Consider the following 26202-nt stretch of genomic DNA (forward strand, 5'->3'; position numbering starts at 1 on the left):
GGGCCAGGCCTGGAATGATATGATTTGTCCATGTACTCATCTAAATCTCATCTTGAATTGGAGCACCCATAATTCCCACATGTTGTGGGAGGGATCTGGTGGGACATAATTGAATCTTGGGTACAGTTCCCCCATAGTGTTCTTGTGGTAGGGAATAAGTCTCACAAGATCTGATGGTTTAAAAAGGGGTTTCCTCTTTCACTTGGCTCTCATTCTCTCTTGCCTGCTTCCATGTAAATCATGCCTTTTGCCTTCTGCCATTGTTGTGAGGCCTCCCCAGCCATGTGAAACTGTGTGTCAATGAAACCTCTTCTTCTTTATAAATTACCCAGTCTTGGGTATTCCTTTATCAGCAGCATGAGAACAAACTAATACAATATTATAGTGTAAGAATAACTATTATATGCACTTGGAAACAAAAAAAAATTGTGTAACAAACTTTACTGTAATATCCACTTTATTGCAGTGGGGGGTCTGGAACTGAACCTGCAATATATTTGAGGTATGTTTGTACAGACTTTATTCAGATTTCACCAAGTCTTCCATTAAAGTTATTTTCCTGTTCCAGAATATAATCCAGGATCCCACATTGCAATTAGTTATTAAGTCTCCTTGGTCTCCTCTAGTCTGGCACAGCTCCTCAGTCTTTCTTTCTCTTTATGAGCTGGAATCTTTTGAAAAGTACTAACCAGTTATTTTAAAGAATGCTTCTCATTTTATATTTTCCTGATTTTTCCATATGATTCAATTCCAATTACATATTTTGTACAAGAATGCAAAAGTAAAGAGTCTGTGCCCCTTTTCATGAACCTTACCAGTAAGTGGGTACATGGTGTCCCTATGTCTCATCACTGGTGCTGTTAACTTTTATCTCTTGATCAAGGACTTACTATTTGCCAGGCATTGAAACAAACACATTGCATAGATCATTTTGCTTAGTCTTCACAATCCTATACATTAAACACTATTACTACACACAGTTCATATTTAATGAAACTGAGCCTTTTAGGGGTTGAGGAACTTGCCCAATTACACAGTTTGTAAATAGTGACAGCTAATAAACTTTGATTCTGAGCAGTCTAGCTTTTGAACCTCCCCTCTTAATTTCTATGTATACTGCCTCCCTACACTTAAAAAGTGGGTTTGCCCTTTGTTTAAAACTCATACCATTAAGTTACTACTATTATTTCCCCTACAGCTCATCACTACATACATTACTACTAGTCAGTCATGAGTTATGGTATCTGCAAGTCCTTCTCTCTCAACTCAAAGAGGCATAACAGGTTGAAATTGGGTTTTGAGAATGTTTCACAAGACCCTTAAGTGAACTCAAATGTTTGTCTATGTGCATCTGTGCACTTTAATGCAATCCATATATAAATATATAAATGCACATATTTCTGTTATCAGTGGTACATATCTGGGTTACTGGCAGCAAATCCTTATGGGTCTGCAACAACCTCAATTCTTGCCTCCTCAGAAGAAAGAATTCAGTTGAAGGGCATAAGGGAAAAAATCAGACCAAAGCAAGCTTCAGAGCAGGAACAGAATTTTATTAAAAACTTCTTTCCTTGCTTTAGAGCAGGAAAGAAAAGAAAGTACACTTGGAAGAGACCTGAGCAGGTGACTAGAAGGACAAGTGCTGGGTTTGACCTTTTGAATTAGAGTTTTATATGTTAGCATATCTCTGGGGTCTTGCATCCCTTTTCCCATTTTTATTCCCTTAGGGTGGGCCACCCACTGTGTGGTGGCCTAACACTTGGAAGGTGAACATGCGCAGTGTGTTTAAAAAATTATACACGTGCCCACCAAAGACATTCTTCTCTTTCTGGTGGAATGCCCCCAGTCATACTCTGCCATTTTGTCTCCTAGTATTCATGCTCGAGCTCACTTGTCCAACTCCTGAAAGCTGCCAATTACTAGTTACAGTTGTTTCTAGTCTATATAGGGAGACTTCCTTTCCCTGGTGCTGACTGTAACCAGTTATTATTTTAGAGAGACAGTTAACAACAGCCTGACCATCACCTGACATTCACCTGACTTTCCTGGTGGGGGAGTAGGGGGCCCATCTGCTGCCCCACTCATGGCTAACTACCGACTGTAATATTTTTTCTCCAAGAGTCCAAGACCCCAAATTTTTGGTGTGAATGAATGAAGGCCAGTGTTCTGTAACTACTCCCTGCTGACAGAGAAGCAATGGTGGTGGTTCTGTGGGTCTTGGCCTCTTGCTAGCTGTCAAGGCAGGAGGATGGCTCTTTGGGTTGGTGAAAATGGTATCCAGCCAGGTCCAAGGAAGAAAGGGGTAGGATTTCACCTCTGTCCTATCTCACCAATAGGCAGTCCAAGGATTCCCTATAGAAGGATGTCTCTTGAATATTGAGAGGACAGTATTCCTCACTGAGTATCATCTGGAGCTTGATGCCCTGAAGATGAGAGGAGATAAATCAGGTTATTAGATTTAGAAGAATGTTAAAATGCAAAAGGGGGATGAGGGCAGTTCTAAAAATCCCAAGGCTGCCAACACATCAAGGTAGCTGATGGCTACAGTCATGCCTAATAAGACACTGGGTGCATGGGGTTGCTAGCCACTTCCTGTGTGCCCAGAATTAGAATATTGATCCAGATTTTTACATTACACATCCCTTTTGTTCATTCTGAGTTGCAGCCAGAGATCACTGGCTGGTTCACAGGAATAATCAGGGTTAGTCTAAAATGCAGACAAAAACTTAAAACCTGCTGAGACTAGAGTCTAATAACAGGTGTGCCATAATTTTTGAAATATAATTTGTCTCTCTCTAGTCCTCATTTATTATTGAAAACAAATTATAGGACGGATTTGTTTGTAAAATAAACTTTAGTCTCATTATACTTGGCCTGATTATTTATATAAAATGCAGCAAGAATAATTATTTTTCATGTAGGCTTTTAAAATTTGCTTTGATGGAAACTTGTTCCATGAGAAGTCTCAAATAAGATTTCTTTAAAGTCAAGCCCAGCCATGAATGTGTACCCTCAAGTATGTATGAGTTGGGTAAATTCTTCTCTTCTTGAGGTTTCAAGGTAAGTTGGGGCTTCTGGGCCTGTTAGAACGTGACATTCTTTACTTACCATAGGTCAGGTTACCCTGTACAGAGACTGTGGAGACAATATGAGGCCGGTTTTCCCAAGGGGCTTTTATTGGCTTTGTAAGTCAAGTTTAATTCCTTAAAGGAAAGCATGCCATTCCAGTCAAAGCCTTTGAAAGATAACCAGTTTCTCCAATTGTGTCCTGTTTCAAAAGAAAACATTCTTATTGCACTTAGGAAAACAACTAGATTCCCATAAGTTAAGAATACTCACAAATATTTTCCACATTCTAGAGAAATCAGGTAGAGAAGAACGTATGTGCTCCAAAGTTTGTCCACAGGAGTATACTATACTCAATTGTTAAAAGCTATAAATAACTCAAAGGAAAAGTTTTCTTGGCTCTGGAAAAAAAAAAAAAAAAAAGAATCAACATCATTTTAAGCAAAAAGCCAAAAAAAGATTACTTTAGTCTCCTATTAGTTTAGTCCATTCAGTTAACCCCAGTTCTTCTTGATATTCACTAACATTTTAGCTCTCCATGTAAAATAAGTGAATCCTGAAAGTTTCATTTATTTTAATGTCATAATATCCAAAGTTATCAGCAACTTGCATCCAAAAGCACCTGTCAAACTCCTATAGCTGATTATAAACCATCTTTTGAAGAGGATTAAAACAAGGCAACAATTGTCAGTGAATGATAAAAAATCTTAGGGCAGCCACAATTAAAGACACAATTGACATGAAAATTTGTTACCTCTGTGGCACACAACAATTTTATATAACAATTATAATTATGAATAACATAAAATTAAGTGATATCAGAATTTCATACTTTTGGAACACATACCAATAACATTTATACAAATACAGCCCAAAGAAAGCCAAACACCATTTCATATTTGACAATGCTTCCTATATGATTTTTATACAAAATAAACCAAATATGTAATTTTTGGACTTTAGAGGACACAATATCTAAAAGATTAATTAAGTTAGAAAAAATATATAATTTATAATTCTGTTTTGGAAAATTTATCAAATATCAAAGGTTTAAAAACCTTAATATTATAAAATCAAATCCCAGGTTACCATAAGTCATTTACTTAGCCAAAACAATAACTTAGAAATTTTTTTAAGGCAAAATCCTATACTCATTAAGAGGGAAGCCAGCTTTCCAAACAACCTGTCTCTTTTTTCCTCTTCTTTTTCCTATAGTTTACTCAAAAGGCAAACAAAAATCTTCCATTATTTCTTAATATTACACGAAAATCTTGTTCAAGAGAGAAAATCAAATTTTACATTTGCATTAGTATACTTTTGATGTTAAATCCAATTTTTAATAAAACCTTGCAAGCAAATCTATTCAGTTTAAAGCAGTTTGATTATAAGGTAAGATTCTTATAAACCTTTTATACCCCTTTACAATATTTTGTTAAAGAGTAGGACAGAGTTTTAAGAAAACTGTGTTGTGTGTTTATTCTGATATTTACTATACGAATAAACTGAATAATGCCCCTTTAACTTTAGCCAATATGTTCACAAACAGAATTTCTTTTACATGACTAATTTGTTTCTTATAAACCTTCCATAACATGTCCACCCCTTCAGGTTTATCCTATCGAACTTCAAACAATCCTTAACCCTTTTAATCTAGGCAAAACAATCCACAGTCCCATGACTTCTCATAATCTTTATCAAAAACTTTACTTTTCTCACATACCTTGTGTGTAAAACTGTTTCTTCAGTAGTCTCAATTACATGTTAGAATATCAACTCAGCAACTTTTATTTTCAGTGAAAAACATGGTAAGTAAACGATTTTAGTTATGTACCACCCATGGAGCCTAGGACACCAGACAGAAGTGTCAATAAGGTCTGACTCTTTCCCGCATAGCCAGAGGCTATGGCTAACTCCATATGTCCTAGGCTTTACCTAGAATCTAATGGCTCTAAAGCAGGTAAGTTGAACAATTGTCAAGTTAAAGAAGCAGTTTATAACATTACAGCATTTGGCAAACCTAATATTTGACCTGATTTAGACCAAATGTCTAAATGTTGAAGACATTTCTTTTTACCAATAATTTTTAAAACTGTCTTTATTGGCTAAACCTCAACTGTGAAAAGCTATGAATTTTACATGAGCTAAAGTTATGTGAACTAAAGGCATTACAGTTCTTATTTTTCTAATGATATTTGATTTAAGTGCTTATTATTTTGTAAACCAATTAATTAGAACTCCTTTATGTAAACAACGGACACAACACATATAAATACATAGACGGACAGAAGATTCAATAGTTGTAAGATTTTTCATTTGCCAGTTTTTAAGTTTCCTAATTGTATTACTGGCTTTAGGCTGGAGCCCTTTGAGAAACAGGGCTGGGAAAACATGCAGTTTCCAGAACCTGATAAGCACAGCTGGAAGACAAAACAGATCTCCAAACATTGAGGGTCCTTTTTATACCAGATCCTAGATCCCCAAAAGGAGAATCAGCACATTTTGTACGGGAGTCTTATCTCTCAATGGGAGGTGGGGTGTCTCTACATCCTCCAGGTGGCCAAGAGCATGCTTTTCTAATCTAAATGCCAAAGAACCGAGTATCCCCCATAACTGCCGTTAGTCATCCATAAAAGCATATTTCCTACTTAGTTATTACCACAATTCTGTCATAATGCTAAGTAATTTCTGATACTCCCGAAAGCCAAAAACATCAGTCAGCACAATGCAAAATATAACAGAGCCATAGGTTTTGAGAAGAATCTATCCACTTTTAATTTCTGGAGTTCCATGAGGAAAACAGAGGTTTTTCCCTGAACTGGGTCTGTGGTACCTCCTCTGTCTTTCCCAAGGAGTCCCAAGCTGTTAGAAATTATTTTGGGTCCTCTCGTGTGTGCATCAAGAGTGGCAATAAGATGAAATGGAAAAAAAATTAAGTCAACTGAGAAGAAAAAAAACTCCTTTATTCAGAAAAGTAAGATTCAAGAAGAGAAAAAACAAAGGCCTTTTAAGTATATGTATAGCTGGTATATCTGCTTTTAATGAAGCTGACTTTTTTTTTTTTTTTTTCCTTTTGAGATGGAGTCTCGCTCTGTCGCCCAGGCTGGAGTGCGGTGGCACAATCTCGGCTCACTGCAAGCTCCGCCTCCCGGGTACACACCATTCTCCTGCCTCAGCCTCCCGAGTAGCTGGGACTACAGGGGCTCCCCACCACGCCCGGCTAATTTTTTGTATTCTTAGTAGAGACGGGGTTTCACCACATTAGCCAGGATGGTTTCTATCTCCTGACCTCGTGATCCGCCCACCTCCGCCTCGCAAAGTGCTGGGATTACAGGCGCCAGCCCCCGCACCCGGCCAATCAAGCTGACTTTTAACCATAGAGCTCTTAAAAAAGAAGTCGTTTTAAATCTCTTGTTACCCAACTTTAGCCAGGCCAAAAATGGCCAATATTTCTGACCTTTGAACTTTACCAAAAGTTGCCTCACATATGAAACCAATAAGCCTTGACTAAGGTTATGACTTAACCATGAATGTACAGGGTAGAGGTGGTAAACAGTTTTTATAAGATTTTGAGTCTACAAAGGTGGCTAAGAGAAAAATTCAAGAAGGGCAGTCAGAAGTTGTCATGGAGGGGCAGAGGATACAGTGGTTTATAACATTCTTACAACTGCTTTGTACAGAGAGAGAAGCCAGAAGTATGGTATGAAATTTTTATCCTTTTGCCAGCATGCCAGGCTTCTGGGTTCCCTTTCCCTGAGCAGTTCTAGTGATCCCGCTTGCCACTCCATAGCCTTCGTGGCCAAGCCGCAACACAATGGAAAAATCATTTTCCATTTCACAGAAGGCTGTGTAATTCCTGTAAAAGGGGAGCAGATAAAGTGCTTTATCTGAATACTTTAGAAGTTATCCCTCCTCAAGAGATTGCTCAGTTAGATTTTTGCTAGGGCTTTTCCAATGAAGTGTGGGCTATTTCTAGACCCCTGGGGGAGGACTGCCTAGGTTAAAGTTACTGGTTAACAATTTTGGTAGCTTTCCCAGGGGGAATTAGGGCTATTAGAGAGAAAGATGAATTCTGAGGTTGGGTAAATAATAAGTGAGCACCGATCTTGGAAATTACATTTTTACCCCAAGTAGGTGTGGGGAAATAATGACCAGGGACCAGTGGGAGAATGGTAATTGGGCCCTCAAGTAACATAAAGGGGTATGAATCTTTTCTTTTGAAGGGAGGGGATGCCATTTGCCCCACCGAACAGAATTTGGAGGAGGGTTGCTCAGAGAAGGGGGTTAGCACAGAGTAGGCTGCTCTTGAACCTAAAAGGGAAATTTATCATTTTACTTTCGTCCTCCAGAGTTACCTTCAGCTTTGTACTGTAGGAGTGTCTTTAGGGCAACCTGGAAGGGGCTAGCCAGCTTTTAAAGCAGCCAATAGTTGAGCCTGCCTCTTGTCCTTGCATTTCTCCTTTTTCTTAGCCCTGTCCTCCTTATTCTACCGTCCGTTATAAAAGACTGAAGAGGCTACTCTGAGGACCTCCTGCATAGCAGCACAGGGTCCCAAGACTGACATTTGTCATCTTCTCCCAGTTCATTTTAAGTCAGACAATATTACAGGAGAGAAAGCTCGTTTTTTTAAGGTTCAGGGAAATCAAACTTTTCCCCGTTTGGGGGAATCCACCCAAGGGGCATGTCCTGTGGTATGGAGATGCAATGACCTATCTGCAAAGAGAAAACAGAAGAGAAAAAAAGGCAAAAGAAAATAGAAGGTGTCCCCCTTTTTTTCCTATTATCCTGAATGGGGAGTCCCACATTGTCCTGGGTTCCAGAATGAACCAGTCTTACTGTGTACCCTTGGTCCCATATAATCACCATTACCCACTTGAGAACAGAGAAGATATTGAAGTGAACACTGGGCCCCTGTCCATCCTTGAGGTTTCAAAATTACCCGTCTTACTGATGGCAGTGGGGGACCATCTAGAGTGGCCACTGACATCATGCTGGGTGCAGTGGGGAGGCTTGAGCAGTGGTGGCAGGAGTGGCTGCGGGAGCAGCAAAGGCGGTGGTGAAACTCCTGTGCCACATGTCTCCTGTGCCCTGAGGAACCCAACTGCATGACCCGCATTCTTGTGTTGCTGGGTGGGACCCACTCCCAGGCCCAGAGCCTCCACCGCTCCAGACCCTGATCCCCTGTTGCTACTCTCACCCGCTGCTGCTGCGGAGAGGGCATGGAGAGGAGGCAGACAGTCTCTGGAGCCCACTCCTAGGAACCTTCCGGAGACCCCCCTTCCGGGGGCCACCACAATGGGGCCAGGCCAAATCACTTGCTAGTGGGGGAGCAATGCAGTCGGGAAGAGAGAGACCCCAAAATGAAGCTGGTCCAGGGGCAGTGACACACTTGCACATGGAGCATGGGGGCCAGGCCTGGGGTTTGGAGCTGGGGCCATGCTTCAGGGGCCCAGGATGGGAACTGGGAGCAGTGTCCACTTCGGGGACCTGGTCAGTGGCACAGCCACAACATTCACCCCACTGAGGGCGCTGGGTTCCTGTGCCTCGGAAGGAGGCTCTGCATGGGGCTGCCAGGGGCTGCATCCCCAGGGTCTGCCCTGTATCAGGGTGACTACCAATCCTGGCACTCCTGACCGCCGGGACCAGGGCCCACGATTCGCTTCTAGAGGCACTCCCTGGGGAGAACCATGAGCCAGATGAGGGGAAGCCCCAAGCCACTCCTGAATGTTGGAGATTGGTAGGAGCTCACGGTGACATTGCCCCTGCCCTGGATGCCAACCTGGGTCCACTGAGGACCTGGAGCCCCTGTCCCAGGCTGTGAAGGGGCATGACCAGGGCTGCATGCACCAAAGAACCAGCAGGAGCTAGGGACAAGTGAGAGCCCCACCATTCCAAGTTGGTGAATCAGGAGCTCCCCGGGTGCAGCTACAGCCACCCTGCCATGGCTGTGGCCCCAAGTATCTCTGCACTCTCAGAAACCTGGGAAGGCCCCTCTGCCCCCTACGTGATTGAGGATGCCTGCTTCCACTGCCTGGCTTCTCCCTGCTGTCAGCATCTGCTCCATTCTTGGAACAAGGTTAGGCCTGAGCCAGAGTACTGTTGCAGCCTGGCTGGGTCTGGACATGCTCAGTTTAACACTGACATGACAAGCCCCTGCCACCTTGGTCCCCTCCAGACACTGAATGTCGACAAGCACAGGAGGGAGGCCAGGAAGGTGCTGAGGACTGCCCCGGGCTGGCCTGCAGGTGCCCCTTGGCATGAACAGCCTGGGCACATTGAATAACGGCATGAGGCAGACAAGCTTTTAGGCAGAAAGGGGTGGGTCCCTGCTGAAGCCCCACCTTCAAGCCAAAGAGGACCTAAAGCCTGGGTGCCGGGCCACCAGTTCCATGGACCATAGGGGGAACTTGTAGTGCTTTTCCCTGGGCCCTCCCATGGCTGCCCAGTGGGAGGCGTCAGACTCAGCCACACTTGAAGACAGGATGGAGAGGCAATGGGGAGATAATGGGATGACCTCACTGCAGACAGGAGCCACCCACTTTAGGGCCTCCTCTCTGCTAAGAGCTGCAGAGATGATGGGATGACCTGCTTGTAGAGAGGAGCTTTCCACTCCAGGGAGTTGAACACTTAATGAGATGACCTCTCTGCAGAGGGGAGCTTCCTACTCTAGGGTCTCCTCTCTGCTAGGAGCTGAACACACGCCGGGATGCCCTGACTGTAGAAAGGAGTTATCTACTGCAGGTCTCCTCTGAGGTGTTCTATCGCTCAATAATGCCCCTTTTCGTCTTGCTCACCTTCCACTTGTCTGCATACCTCATTCTTCCTGGTCACAGGACAAGAACTCAGGACCACTGAATGATGAGGCTAAAAGAGCAGTAACACAAACAGGGCTGACACATGCCCTTGCTCACCACATTGCGAGAGAAGATAAAAGTTGGGGCCCTTTGGGGACCCCAGATCTGGGAGCTCCCCAAGCCAGGGCTGTGACTCCCTCTTTGGGTCCCTACAGTTCCTGGTGTCTCCACGCTTCTGGACACCACTGCATTCCATGGCGCCAGCCTAGGAAGCTGCGTGTGGTGCACCTGGTCCAGCCACAGTCTCTCAGACAGCCAACACTCGTGTCAGCACCTGGAGCTGCCTATCCCACAGCAGTAGCCGGAGTGTCTCACTGGGCAGTGGCTGGACCCCATACTTGCTCACACACCCCTCGCTGCTCCACACCTCACTTGCAGTCTCCCTTGAAAGTGTGGGATCCAGGCTGGTAGCATGAGATGAGGGCAGATCAAGTGGGCGGAATGGGCCCAGTGGGCCCGAGCAAAACTTGGGCAAAGGCGCCACCAGTCACAGAGATTTCTGGCCAGAAAAGTAACACCCCAAAACCCCATAACTTTACCTTGTACCCCATAACCTTTCATCTCTGTTTCAATGGTAATCTGTTAGCCTGGGACAACCCTTAATCTCTGTCCTATGGATCTCTTGTGTCTTCTGCCTTCGTCCAGCCTATATCCTTGTTTCCATGACCTTATAGTGACTCTCACTCAAAGCATTTTAGTAATAAAATGATTATCTTTTTTCTTATAAGTCTGCTTTTCAGCTAATTACTGCAAGGGGGTGGACTTCCCTCCCCCTCCCTTAGAATATTACTTTGAAGCTCTTGATGTATCTTGAGAAGGGTGCGGAGGTAATTAGAGAAATGGAGGCTATAGGAGGAATGGAAGGAAACAAGAGGAATACTCATGGAAAGCCTTCATATGCTCATGAAAATAGCGGCCCTTGGATGCAAAAGGGCAAAGTTTATTCACCCTCTGGGCAGAAAATAGTAACCTCTGGAAGGCACGGGGCTGGCATAAGAACTTGCAAATAAAGGACAAATTCCCCCTCCTCTCAAAGTGGTGCTTACTCAAAAGAAAAAAAACAAAAAGAAAGTAGGTGGGATCCTTAAAGATTCAGAGTGAAGCCCTATGCAGGTGAACAAACTGCTTTTAAAAGTCACCAAAAACTTGACCCCAGGGCATAACAGAAATAAAAAGCATATGGCAAGTTATAAGATGCTGGTAGAGCTAGAATTCCACTTAGGGTCTGTCTAGGCCATACACCAGCAGACAGAAGAGTTGGAGGTCATCTGAGCTGGTAAAAACAAGTTAAAATCTCAGGGGATATCTTTAAGGGAGTCCATGTCTTTCCTGCCACAGAAATGCAGAGAGTAATGGCGAGTGTGTGTTTAAGAAGTCATGTGGCATGCAAAGTGAAAGCAAAGAGGTGGACTTGCGCCTGAGGCAGATGGTCTGTCAGGTGCACAAGGACATTTCAGAACACACATAGAGAAAACGGGAGAATGGGTCATTGGGCCATGCAGGGTTTTGGAAAAGAGCTAATTTTAGTCAAAAAACAGAGGAAACCCCAAGACATTGCATGCTTTTAGATCTTAGCCTCACCACTCTTTTGAGCCTCCTTTCCACAAGGGTCATCAGTGCCTCAGATCTACTTGGTGTGGACCCTAAGGTCCTTCCTACCTCCAGGAGCAACTCATCATGGTGAGCTGAGAAATTAGCTGTGGGAAACAGAGTTACTTACGGCCAAGAGGAATCGTTCTGGGGGATGGTTAGTGAGCAGGAGAGAGAGAAAGGGGAGAAGAAAACAACACACGGGGGTCAAATGCCTCCAGCTGATGAAGGTGAGGCATAGAGATCTCTTACCACTAGGGAACAATCCAAGCCAAACAGCATCAAATATGTTAAGGGTGCAAGGTATCCAAGTCACATGGTACCAATACGTTAGTGGTGGAGAATATCTGCATTACCAGTGGCACATTTTTATGTATCTGCAGCAATCTCAATTCTTGCCTCCTCAGAAGAAAGAATTCAACTGAGGGGGCATAAGGCAGAAAAAGACATGGAGGAAAGTTTCAGAACAATAGCAGAAGCTTATTAAAAAGTTTAGCGCAAGCAAGAAAGGAAAGTACATTTGGAGGAGACCCAAGTGGTTGACTTGGAGGACAATCGTGGTGTTTGACCTTTCGACTTGGGATTTTATATGTTGGCATACTTACGGGGTCTTGTGTCTCTTTTTCCATGATTCTTCCCTCAGGGTGGGCAACCTGCATGTGTGGTAGCCTGGACAGAAGACCCTGAAAGTATGCCAACATATAAAACCTCAAGTCAAAAAGTCAAACACTACACTTACCCTTCAAGTTGCTCACGTGGGGTGTGTGTTTAAGAAGTTTTATGCATGCCCACCTGAGACTTTCTTTTCTTTTCTGGTAGAAAGACCCCGGAAGGTCATACTCCATCATTTTGTCTTTTAGCGTGCATGCTTGAGCTTATTCGCCCGACTCCTGAAAGGTGCCAATTACCAGTTACAGATGTTTCCTATCTATAGGGAGACTGCCTTCCCCTGGTGCTGGTTGCAACCAATTATTATTTTAGAGAATCAGTTAGCAACCACCTGGCCATCACCAGATGGTCACGTGACTTTCCTGGTAGGGGTGTAGGGAGGGCCTTCTCCTGCCCTGCTCATGCCTGACTAACTACCTACTGTAACATTCCCACTTAATTCCAAAGGTATATTTGAGAAAACATCAGATACTCTGACTACAGAACCCATGCTCTTAACTACTGCTTAATAATTAGAAGTTAGAATTGATAGTCTCTTAATGTTAAGGCCCCTAACCAAAATCTATGTTTGAGTGAATGATTTAACCTACCTCCGCAACTGGGTTGAGAAAAAGGTACTTGTGAACTGGAGTAGAGTTTTGAGTTTTTTGTTTGTTTTACTTTTACTTTTGTTGTTCAAGGTATAAATATTACCAAGATAAAAGGGCAATTAAGACCCAAGAGGTTTATACCATAGTGAGAATGCAATACTTTTGACTTGTACATTTTATCAAAACAGGTATTTTTAGTCATTTAAGAGAGTTATAGAAAGCGATCTAAGTCATCACGCATTGAACACAACTTCAAGCAGTAATCACTCCTCAATGCTAGTTTCCTATGACTGCAGTAAAAAATGAACATAAACTTAGTACCTCAAAATAACACAAATTTCTTATCACACAGTTCCAGACATCAGACATCAGGCCTGGGTTAAAGTCAAGGCGTTAACAGGACTGCATCACTTTCTGCAATCTCAAAGAAATAATCTGCTTTCTTGTCTTTTCCTGCTTCTAGGGTCCACCTGTAGTCCTTGGCTCATGCTCTCTTCCACCATCTCCAAAGCTAGCAATTGCATTCTGATTTATATTTCCATCATAGTATCTCCTTCTTTGACTCTTCTGCCTCCCTCTTTTATCTTTCAAGACCCCTTGTAATTGGATATAAGGCCCACCTATATAATACAGAATAATCTCCCCACATCAAGATCCTTAACCTAATTACACATGCAAAATCGCTTTTGACAAGTAACAAGTCACAAATTATTAGGATTAGGATGTTGATATCATTGGAGGACTACTATTCCGTCTTCTACATAATCTGACAATTAACAACTACACAAAAAAATATGAATCAAGAGGAGAATTATTGGATTCAATTAATCTTAAGAGACTAATGATTTTAAGAAGCAAAGCAAGATATTTACCCACTCTAGATTTTGTTCTCTGAAAAAAACGCAAGTTAAATTCCAGTAAATTTCCTGAGCAGACTCTAACTTAGTCTGATTTTCAATAAAAACAAGACTCAATTATCAGTTATATGGCATTCGCAGTACATTAACCAACCTTCCCAGTGAGAACAAGATAAAGTGATAATTTCTTTAAAAAATATATTTTATTTATTAAAGGAGCATGAAGGAATTAAGAAATATTTAAGTCAAATTCTAAAATCCTTAATTATAATTATCAAATAGTTCTTACATTTAAAGCACCAATAAATATGAAGACCATATGAAAAAATTGCAAAATTACATAGAATAAAATAATTTATGAGTAAAACCCAGTAGAATAAATAAGACAACCAAATAACATGGCACTGAGTACCGTTAGAAGGTAATTTTCTCTCCCATTGGCAACATCAGTGAGGGCCAAGTGAAAGTCTTTACTAACACTCCCCAACAAGCCATGTCGAATTACCTAAAATTCCACTTCCATGTTGGTACATTATAACAAAAGACCAAGTAGTGAGTCTAGACTTGCACCCACTTCCAAGTTCTATCAAAAGGGGCCCATCTCCCTCCCAAATAGAGAGTAAAGGAAGGATATCAAAGATAAGTGAATTGGAGACAGGGATCCTTTATATCTGCATAGGAAGTACTGAAAAGACCCTGGAATGACTCACACCTTAATGTGACTAGTATCAACACACAGAAAGGTTTGAGAACTAAACTACAGTGTAGAAAATCACTCTTTCAGAATGCCTCACAAGTGCTACACAAAGTAAACCAAAATAGCACTGCAAGGGCTGTGGATAGTAAATTGTTATTGGAAACACAGCTCAAAAGAGGAGACCAGACTTGCACACTAAAATAAGATGAATCGCTAGTAAAACAGAGGATTTAAATAGAATCTGAAGTCTCATATGCCTAGGACACAATAGAAAATTACTCATCATATCCCATAAAATGGAAAATTACAACCTGAAAAAACAACAGAGGTCAAAATGCAAATGACTTAGATATTGCAATGATCTGGCAAATATTATGAAGCAGAATTTATAAAAATGCTCCAGTGATCTATTATAAATATTGTTGGAACTAATGGAAAAAATATATAATCTTGGCAAAGGAGTGAAAGAAATAAAATAGAGCCAAGTATAATTTACAGAACTAAAAAGTACATTACCTGAGACAAAAATTCACTACATTAGCTCAACAGTAGATTAAAAAGAAAAGAGAAAAGAATCAAGAAACTTGAAAAAAGAATAACAGAATTTATCCATTATGAACAAGAGATAAAAAAATAGACTGGAAAAAAATGAAACTAGCCTTAGAGTCCTGCAATAGCAAAAGACCTAACATCAAAGTTCCAGAAGAGATAGAGACAATACCAGTAGATCATACTAAGTTATAGAGGTATATTGTCATACTTAGAACAACTACTAAGATAAACAAAGTAATGTATAGAAGGGTACTGTAAGTAAATCAAGATAGAATTTTAAAAGTATTCAATTAAGAAAAGAGAAATATCAGAAGGAGGAACAGAAGAAATTATTTGTGACTTGTTACCTTAGTTGGCAAGAGTCTTTGCATATGTGATTAGGTTAAGGGTCTTGATGTGGAGATATTATTCTAGATTATCTAGGTAGGCCTTAAATCAAATTACAAGAAATATTATAAAACACAATAAAATGGTAAGGGGTAGAATCTCAGGCCCGGTAGAATGAGAAACTTGGTTAACTTGCTCTCCCTGTAAAACACTGTAAACACGGTCATGCATCACTCAGTGACAGGGATACATCATAGAGTGTACTTACACAAACGTAGGTGGTATAGCCTACTACACACCTAGGGTATATTGTATAGCCAATTGCTCCCAGGCTACAAAACCTATATGCATGTTACTGTCCTGAATACTGCGGGCAATTGTAAAACAAGAGTAAGTATTTGTGTATCTAAATATATCTATACCCAGAAAAGGTGCAGTAAAAATGTGGCATGAAAAATTAAAAAATGTAACACCTGTGTGGTGCATGTACATTAATGGAGCTTGCAGGACTGAAAGTTGCTTGGGGTGTGTATTAGTCAGGGCTCTCTTAGAGGGACAGAAATAATAGGATAGATAGATAGATATGATATACATATTGTATATATCTATATATCATTTATATCATATATATCTGATATATCATATACCATATATAGATATATTCATGTAATATATATCTATATGATATATAGATATATGTGATATATACTATATATAGATATATCTATATGATATATGATATGATATATCAAAATATCTATATACAGTATATATCATATATCATATAGATATATCTATATATAGCATATGTCATATCTATATATCTATATCATATCATATATAGATATATAAGATATAGAGATATCATATATAGATATTTACCTATCTTATATATACATAAATCTATATATATCATATATATCATATATGTATATCTATATATCAGACAGATCTATATATCTATATATAGAGATACATAGATCTCTATATCATATATCTATATATTTATATCATACCATATAAGATGATATATAAATATGCAGATTATATAGATATATACAATATAGATATATGATATATGATATATAGATATATGATATATATGATATGATACATAGATATATGATTATATGATATATATAGATATGATATGTATATCTAGATAGATGGTAGTGTAAACCTTCTGTGCAGCCAGTCTATATCTATATATAGATATATGATATATATGATATATAGATGTTTTTGATATATATGATATGATATATCAATATATCATGTCTATCTATAGTTATATCATTTATAGCTATATATAATATGATACAGATATATAGACATATATGATATATGTGATATTATATATAGATATATATGATACATATGATATGATATATAGCTATATCATATATGTTATATAGATATATAGAAATATCAATATATCTATACCTGATATAGATATATAGATATGATACATATACAATATGATATGATAGATATATCTGTAATATATGATATTTCATATACATGGGAATTTATTAAGTATTAACTTACAGGGTCACAAGATCCTGTAATAGGCTGTCTGCAAGCTGAAGAGCAAGGAGAGCCAGTCCGAGTCCCAAAACTGAAGAACTTGTAGTACAATGTTTGAGGGCAGAAAGCATCCAGCACGGGAGAAAGATGTAGGCTGGGAGGCTAGGCCAGTCTCCCCTTTTCACATTTTTCTGCCTGCTTTATATTTGTTGGCGGCTGATTAGTTTCTGCCCACCAGATTAAGGGTAGATCTGCCTTCCCCAGTCCACTGACTCAAATGTTAATCTCTTTTGGCAACACCCTCACAGACACACCCAGGATTAATACTCTGTATCCCTCAATCCAATCAAGTTGGCACTCATTATTAACCATCACAGGGTGAGTCAGTGAATTGCTCATCAATTAATGTGAAGGCCCAGGATATTACTGTATACTACTGTGGACTTTAAAAGCACTGTACACTTAGGCAACATTAAATTTATTTTTAAAATATTTTTCTTTCTTCAATGATAATTAAATTTAATTTTCTGTGACATTTTTACTTTATAAACTTTTTAAATTTTTTAACCCTTGTTTTTAAATAGCACTTAAAACATAAACACATTGCATGGCTGCACAAAAATATTTTCTTTTTTATATCCTTATTCTGTAAGCTTTTATCTATTTTTATTTATTTGTTTATTTATTTTAAGAGACAGGGTTTCACTGTATTGCCTAGGCTGGCCTCAAACTCCTGGGCTCAAGATACCTTCCAGCCTCAGCTTCCCAAGTAGCTGGGACTACAGGTGCATGCCACCATACTTAGCTTTCTATTTTAAATTTATTTATTTACTTACTTTTAAGACTTACTGTGTAAAAACTAAGACACAAACACACACATGAGGCTAGGCCTACACAAGGTCAGAATCATTGGTGTCATTGTCTTCCACCTCTACATCTTATCCCACTGGAAGGTCTTCAGGCGGTAATAACATGCATAGAGCTGTCATCTCCTATGATAACAATGCCTTCTTCTGAAATACCTTGTGAAGGACATGCCTGAGTGTTCTTCTTCAGGATGTATCACTCTTGTCAGAAATATGTCCATGGTTAGTTGTTTGGTTTATTTCATTGTTCCATCACAGATTTGCTTAATGCACCATAAACATTCCTCTCTATTAATGGGACCTTTTGTTGTTGGGGGTCCCTATAACATTTTTAAAAATCTTGTTGAGGTCTTCAAAGGCTTCTGCTAAGCCCTTCACTGCCAGTTTTCTTGGGGGGTCTTCATCGTTTTTGTAGTATTGCTTTCAATGCAGCAGATCCTTCAACAGCTTCCATCACTTTCTTCTTGTTCTTCAAGATCATACATCATGGTGGAATGGGGTATGTGTGACTGGAGAGCAATAACTATCACTGAGTTTTCATCTTTGGAGCTCTTAATCACCTTTTTATTTATTTATTTATTTATTTATTTTGAGATGGAATTTCGCTCTTGTTGCCCAGGCTGGAGTTCAATGGAATGATCTTGTCTCACTGCAAACTCCGCCTCCTGAGTTCAAGTGATTCTCCTGCCTCAGCCTCCTGAGTAGCTAGGATTACGGGTGTGTGCCACTATGCCTGGCTAATTTTGTATTTTTAGTAGAGATGGGGTTTCACCATGTTGACCAGGCTGGTCTCGAACTCTTGACCTTAGTTGATCAGCCCACCTCGGCCTGGATTACAGGCATGAGCCACTGCGCCCGGCCCTTGATCACTTTTAATTTTGATTCCAGGTCAAGCTCTCAACCGTGGCTCTTACTGGCAACATTAGCAGTGGATTTTCGACTCTGAAGGGCCATGATGAACAAAATATCAAGAGATTTAAATCAAGCGCAATAGAAAATGACGAAATTAAGAGATTCAGTAAACATAAGATGTAAGAGGTTGCTGCCTGCATAACACAGCATACTGCTTTACAGTACACTTTTTTAATAAGTAAAAGAAGTACACTCTAAAATAACAGTAAAAGTATATTAAATACGTAAACCAGTAACTAATTGTTTTTATTATCAAGTATTAGGTACTGCACATAATAGTATGTGTTATCATTTTATATGACTGACTGCCCAGTAGGTTTGTTTACACTAGCATCACCACAAACACCTGAGTAAAGCATTGCACTATGATATTAGGATGGCTGCAATGTCACTGAGCAATAGGGATTTTTGAGCTTCATTATAATGTTATGTGACCACTGTTGTATATGTGATCTGTTGTTGACCAAAACATCATTATGCAGTACAAGACTGTACAACTAAAACAACCTGATAAACAACTATTTTTATTGCAAAACCAATGAAAATAAACCATTTCAGTACTCTAACAATTAAACAAACCCACAGAACAACCTAAAAAATTGTCTATAAAAGAGAAACTATTGAACCTCAATAAGACAAGAGCGGCTGTAACATTTTTACCTGAGGTTATTTCCACCCTCCCTCTCCAGTTCAGTGGTGCAGGAGTCATAACTGAATGGCATTTCCAACAATGGAGAGCTCTAACTACTTTTGGAGTTCTGTTAGTGCACAATCCCCAGAGAACAGTCAATAATTTATCGGAACTCACAGCTCCCTTAGAAATCTCCGTTCTCAGAGTGGGGTGGGTGCTTGACACACAGCTCAGCTTAGTGAGAAAAAAATGCTATGCCTAACCTAGTACATCACACACACACACACAAAAATCATAAACTGCTGGCAACATCTCAGCTATCTAAGGCTGTGATATCGATTGAGGCAAGTAAGTACCTGAATGAGAATTGAAAAGCAAATCCTGGAGAATTAAATGACCATAGGAAAAGCTCCAAAAGATTCCAAGGGATTTAAAATGATGCATATATGTATGACAATATGTACATGCCCAGAAGAGGGCAAAACACAAGTCACTCAACTCTGACTGACATTCCCACCCTGTAAAAGCGGGAAGTGAAAGCTAAAGCCTTTTTGAAAGCTCCCTAAAGTGTGAAGACACACTTTCTCACACAGATTCTCTTGACAAAGGGTAGAAGTCATTTGGGAAGGGCATTTAAGGAAATCTGGCCAATCACTGGCTGACCACTAAATTTACAATGACCCAGGTGTGATCACTAGGAATCCAGGCTTAAAATAAAAATTAGTACTTATAAAAAAATCTGGCAGTAATCCCAGAGGCCATACACTAGAGAGAATATATAATTTAGAGAAATGGTGCAGGAGAGTGCTAAACAAATAAGCATGAACAAAAAACAATAGCACAACCATAAGAGCAAAGCCAACAATCACTAATCTTGGGGACATAGGAATAAGATACCAGAGTTGACATAATATATACTTAAAATTTTCATTTCTGAATAAAAAATTACAAGACAGGGAAAGAAAAAAATATACACCACAGACTAATGGGTATAAAAAGCCACTAGAAAATGGCAGTAAGGGATAGCTAGATTTTGGACTCAGTAGACAAAGGCTTTCGATCAGCTAATATAACTATCTTCAAAGACTTCAGGAAATCATGTTTAAAGAATTAAAGAAAAGTATGACAAAATGTCTCCTCAGAGAATATCAATAGAGATAAATTATTTTAATAGAATCAAATAAAGGTTCCGGAGTTAGAAAATACAATAATTGAAGTTAAAAATGGACTAGAGGGGCTCAAAAACATATTTGAGTGACAAAAGAAAGAATCAGCAAACCTACCTGATGGACAAAAAGAGTAAAGAAAAAAACAGCACATCAGAAACCAGTGGGACACCATCAAGAATGCCAACATATGCATAATGGACACACAGAAGGAGAAAATAAAGAAAAGGGGCAGATTAAGTATTTGAAGAAATCATGGCTGAAATTTTGCTAAGTTTGATGAAAAACACTAATCTACTGGTCCAAATAACCCAACAAATTCAAAATAGTATAAACTGAAAGAGAACCACACCAAGACATACTACAGTCAAACTGAAAATGTCAAACAGGGAGAAAAATCTTGAATGCAGCAAAGGACAATAATTTAACAGAAATGAGTTTTTTCAATAAGATTGGCAGCTGACTTCTCATTATAAATCTTGAACAACATATGACTATTGTGGGGTGATATCATCAAAGAATTGAAAGAAAATGACTATCAGTCAAGAATTATAGAAAATTTCCTTCTAGAAAATCTCCTTTATAAAATCTCATTCAAAAATGAAGATGAAATTAAGATGTTGTTAACATATCAGACTTACAGGAAATACTAGAGATAATCCTTCAGACTGATGTGCAAGGATTATCCACATCAGCCTGATTTCCTTGGCTTCTGGTGAGTACCTCAGGTTGCTTCTACTCCTGGCAGGGAGGTACATATCTGACTTCTAACATACAGAGATCGCGTGGTGATAGAAGAAGCAAAAGAAGGGAAAGGTGCAAGGCTCTTTTTCTCAAGCCGCTCTGGGTGGGGGAGAATGGGTGCAGAGTAGGGGAGGGTGCGAGTATGATCTCATGGGAGTTAATAGAATGAGAACTTGCTTATTATCACAAGTACAAGGACGATAGCATCAAGCCATTCATGAGGGATCCACCCCCATGACCTAAACACTTCTCACTAAGCTCTCTTTCCAACACTGGGGATCAAATTTTAACATAAGGCTTGGAGAGCCAAATATGCAAACTATAGTAATTCCTTACACATAAAAATCTGTGAAAGGGAAATGAATAGAGACAGGAAAGATTAGTAATTGCTTAGGGCTGGTGAAGGAAAAGTAAGATGGAGGGTGTTAGAAAAAGGGTATGTGGTTTCTTTGTGAGGTGATAAAAATGTTCTAAAATTCACTTTGGTAATAGCTGTACATATCTGTGGATATTCCAAACCCAATTTGAAATGTACACTTTAAGTAAGTAAATGGCATGGTATGTAAATTGTATCTCAATAAATTTGCTACAAATTAAATTTAAATTAAAAGAAAAAAAAACTAAATCCTGATTGGAAGACATCTGTATTAGTTTCCTTTTGCTACTGCCACAAAATTATACCAAAAATTTAGTGCCATAATACATCACAAATTTATTATCCTGCATTTCTGGATGTTAGAAGTCAGATATGTGTATCCCTGGGCTAAAATCAAGTTAACGACAAGGTTCTGTTCCTTTTGGATTCTTCAGGAGCAAATCAATATCCTTGCCGTTTCCAGCTTCCAGAAACTATCTGTATTCCTTGGCTCATGTGCCTTCCTCCATCTTTAAAGCCAGCAATCTCATCACCTTGACCTCTACTTCTATAATCACATATCCTTCTGTGACTCTTGCCTCTCTCTTACATTTTTAAAGGCATCTTGTGAATTAATTAATACATTAGCCACCCCCCCACCTTCAGATAATCCTGGATCATCTCCCATCTCAACATCATTAACCTAATTCCATATCCAAAGTTCCTTTTACCACGTAGGATCACAAATTCACAGATTTCTGGGATTCACAGAATAGCGCCCTCTACCCACCCCACCAAAAAAAGTGGAAACTATTCTGCCTACCATATCTTCTAAATATACCCTTAATAATTAAATTTTTCACCTTATATATAAGCCATTTAATTATTAGAGGCCATCTTCAAAAGGAAAGAACATGCTTTTATTTGTTTGTTTTGGAGAACTGTTTATTTAGCCATTCGATTTTGACAACAATTAAACAAAAGGCCCAGTCGTCTATCAAGACCTATCAAGAATAATATGTGATTTTTATTTCCTAGGTTTTTAAATACTTTTCTTCCTTAATTAAGCAAGTATTCTTTATGTGATTTGTAACATTAATATAAAGGAAGAGAGTGAGAGAAAGGAACAGTTTCAGTCAACCTTAATTCTCAAAGCAGGATTAAAGTGCAAGTTTTATATCAGCATCAAGCAATTACGGGTCTGTATTGATGTCATATAGTTCAGCCTATCACTAGTTCTTTTCTCCAGTCAAACAAAAGCTACAGTCTTATGTGGTTACTAATAGATTACTTGGAAATGGTAAATAAAAGAACTCCAATTGGATATTAAGACCTATTGATTCTACCTCCTGGAAATCTCTCTACGGCATCCACTTCTGTCCTTCAGTAATGCCAACACTATAATCCAGGTCACCCTCCTCTCTTACCAGAGTTATTGTAAAAACTTCTTAATTGGTCTCTTTTGAAATAGGCTGAATAAGGAGAGCTATCATTTATGGAGCAATTACTATGAGTCAGAAACTCTACTAAGTGCTTTGTATTTATCAGCTCCTATAATCTCCATCACAACCCTATGAGGATGATGCTATACCCATCTGCATTTGACCAGTGAGGAATCTGAAGATTTCTAAGAGATTTAGCCACTCTGTGTAAATTGTGGAGAGCAATTGTCTAAAGCCAAAGCACATGCTCCTTAACCTTATATTACAGCCCCATAATCCCAACTACCCCTCCGCCTTGCCTTGCAAGCCACACTGTAGCTGGAGCGATGTTTCTAAACTACCAGCCTTCTTAACTTTTTGCTTAGATTTTTCCAGAAGTGCATCATTAACCTCAATGTAAAATCCAGATGTTTCCAGAAGTGCATCATTAACCTCAATGTAAAGTCCAAAACCCTTAATATAGCACCCAAGGCCTGATATTACCCATTCCCTGCCTACATTTCAAGCCTCCTCTGATTTCTCTCCCTATATCACACACACAGAGCTCTTCTTGTTGAACACATTGGGTTCCTTAATGTGACTATGCCTTCTTGACTCCACACCTTTGTTCATGCTGTCCTTGCTGTTGCATGTAATTCGCTCTCCTATTCTGTCCCCTCCACACATACCACTCTTACTTAGGTCAAGTTACAATTCCTTTCCCAGATATCCAGGCAAAGTTATGCACTTCATTATCCACAATATTTAGTCAATCTCCTATGCTAGGATGTGCTTTTTGTAGTAGGTTTCATTTACCTTTTAGTCGCCTCCACTAGACTAGAAGGACCTGCAGGCAGAGATTTGTTTTACTCACATTTACGTCAACAGTATATTGTATGATGTGTGACACATGGTCATCATATAAGCATGCATTCTCAAAAAGCATGTCATCTAAGAGTAACTGGTTTAGGTTACCTGGACATCTATAGATATAACCAAGTTTATAATGTATACACAACTTCAAATAACAAACATTCTAAGAATGATATTTTAACCTTCTCATCCCTTCATTTGTGTGTACACAAATGTGGTAAAAAGTCTCTATGATGAACCCCAATATTCTCCACTTCCTAGTATTCTGGCCTTGTGTCATTATGTCCCCTTGACTGTGGGGTGGGCCTACACAGACATGCTTCTAAGGAAAAGAAATAATGGGATTTCACTTCCAAGAGTAGATTATATAAAAATAAAATAAAAATTCTAACTTGGATTCTTCCAATCTCTCTTCTCTCTTCCTTTTCTTTTCTCTCTCTCTCTCTCTGAATTAAAGAGCCATTTGTGAGCATCCCAATGGAGCTGATATCTTCAGCCAACAGCCACATGAGTGAGCTTGAAAGTGGATCATCTCCCAGTCAAGCCTTTAGGTAACTGCAGCCCCAGTTCACACCTTGATTGAAGCCTTGCAAAGGACTCTGTGCCGGAACCACTCAGCTAAGCTTCTCCCAAATTCTTGACTTACCAAAATTGTTAAATAAAAATGTTTATTATTGTTTTCAGCCACTAAATTTTGAGGCAACTTGTTATGCAATGTTATAACTAATGGAGCAGATATGAAACCCGAGGACCATCTGTCACAATCTGTGGGAAATGGTGAATAGAGGAACTTCAGTTGGATAATAAGACCTATTGATTTTATCTGTGGGAAGGAGACTGAGGAAATAAGAACAAACGGAGTGGAGTAGTCCGGGAAAAAAAGGTAGGTAGGGCAATTTAGAAGTGCCAGGTAGAAGACTTTGCCTTTGAAATCTTCTTAAAGAATAATTTATTTTGAGACAGTTTTAAAATTCTAACAAGTAGATATTAATGCATTTGTTCTCTTTTAAAATATAAAGTTCCTCTGGGGGAGCTATCAGCTATTTAACCTCTTGGAAGGAGTGATCTGATTAAATAGTAAAATGGGCTCTAAAATGTGACTCAGTATGAAGATAGAGTGGAGAGAGGAAGAGAGAATTTGGAAGCATGAGGAGATTTGGCCTGGATGAATGATATCATTGAAAAGTTTGGGCAACGAAAGGGGAATCAGGTAGACGGGGGATGAAGGGAGAGAGCACCAAGTGATGGGAGAGACACTTTGTTCACTGTATGTATGCACTGGAGAAGGTCGTTTTGATATACCCCATTTTCCAATGTCTCCAGAATAAGTTTTCCTTTGATTTTGAGCAACATAAATAAGTGAGCTATTTTATGCATTCAAGACATTGGTTTGTGTAAGAGTCAGTTTTTGAAACTAGTTTGAGTTAAGAGCTCTTGATCTACATACAAAGAATTCCTAGAAGGGGCTAAGATTCCCTCTATGACAGTTAATTTTCCCTTATGTTCATAAAGATTCTAAACTCCATATGGCTTGCAATTTGATTCATAGGATGAAAAAAATCAGATAGGACCAATTTCGTCTCCATTTTTAATCATATATTCAACTTTATTCTAAGCCAAAGAACAAACTCACATTGGTAAGAAAATGAGCATCTTAATTTATTACTTTTTTACTGGGGTGGTGGCACTATCTTATGCCACATCTCTATAAGTAGAACTGCTGTATTAAAATTTACATTTGGATTTCCAACAAACTACAAAACTATAATCATCTGTTAAATTATTTAAAATAAGTAACGAAATAACATTCATTAGGAGAAATGCACTCACCTAGAGAGGGGCTAAATACTTTGAAGCTGATCATCCAATGTATCGACAGGAGACAAACAGTTCTGTGATGGATATATTCTTGTTGACCTTGTAAAGTGACTGCCACTAAGCCTCCAAATGTAAATATGCTCTTCTTTACTCTTTTTCTAAACAGACAGAAACTAATCTGTCAGCATGTCAGCTTTAACTAGCCTAGATGAAGCCAAACTAATTTAATAGAAACTGTTCAATAGCTTTGACCGACCTCACGGTGTCAGTTAAAGTGGCTCTATGCCCCACTGTCTTTCATTATTCCCAATTCTTTCATTAGAATGCTTGAATACCAAGTAAAAGAATATGCTGAGTAGTCAATAGGCCCTACGTTTTTCTCAAGGACATTCTTTTGGTTTCAAAAACTGTCAAGTGGAAAAACATGTACTGTGAAGGTGAGAGGACACTAATTAAATATACATAGCTCTAGCCGGAGAAGCATGAGGCACAGCTTGCGGAATGAAAACACTGCCTGCTTGACTGAGGTCACAGCTGTTTACTGGCCTCAGTTCCTAAGCTGCAGTTTTCTCTTGGATATCATTTAACATTCCTGGATTTAGATTAGGCACAGGCCGTCTTCAAGGAATGCTTCACAGTTCCAAGTGCAAATATTCTTGTTCAATTAAACATATTTTATCCTTAGGTCAC

At 39.2% G+C, this 26202-nt stretch overlaps 1 long non-coding RNA gene across 1 annotated transcript; it reads right to left on the reverse strand.

The window, feature by feature from the left end:
• Positions 1-1532: 1532 nt before the first annotated feature.
• Positions 1533-25873, reverse strand: LOC135969048 (uncharacterized). Its single transcript, XR_010584113.2, has 3 exons — positions 25525-25873; positions 3340-3467; positions 1533-2423 (listed from the first exon to the last, which is right to left on the reverse strand). It is a non-coding gene; the product is annotated as an uncharacterized lncRNA (long non-coding RNA).
• Between the last annotated feature and the right edge of the window lie 329 nt (positions 25874-26202).

This window comes from Macaca fascicularis, chromosome X (assembly GCF_037993035.2).
Source record: "Macaca fascicularis isolate 582-1 chromosome X, T2T-MFA8v1.1".
Lineage (NCBI taxonomy): Eukaryota > Metazoa > Chordata > Mammalia > Primates > Cercopithecidae > Macaca > Macaca fascicularis.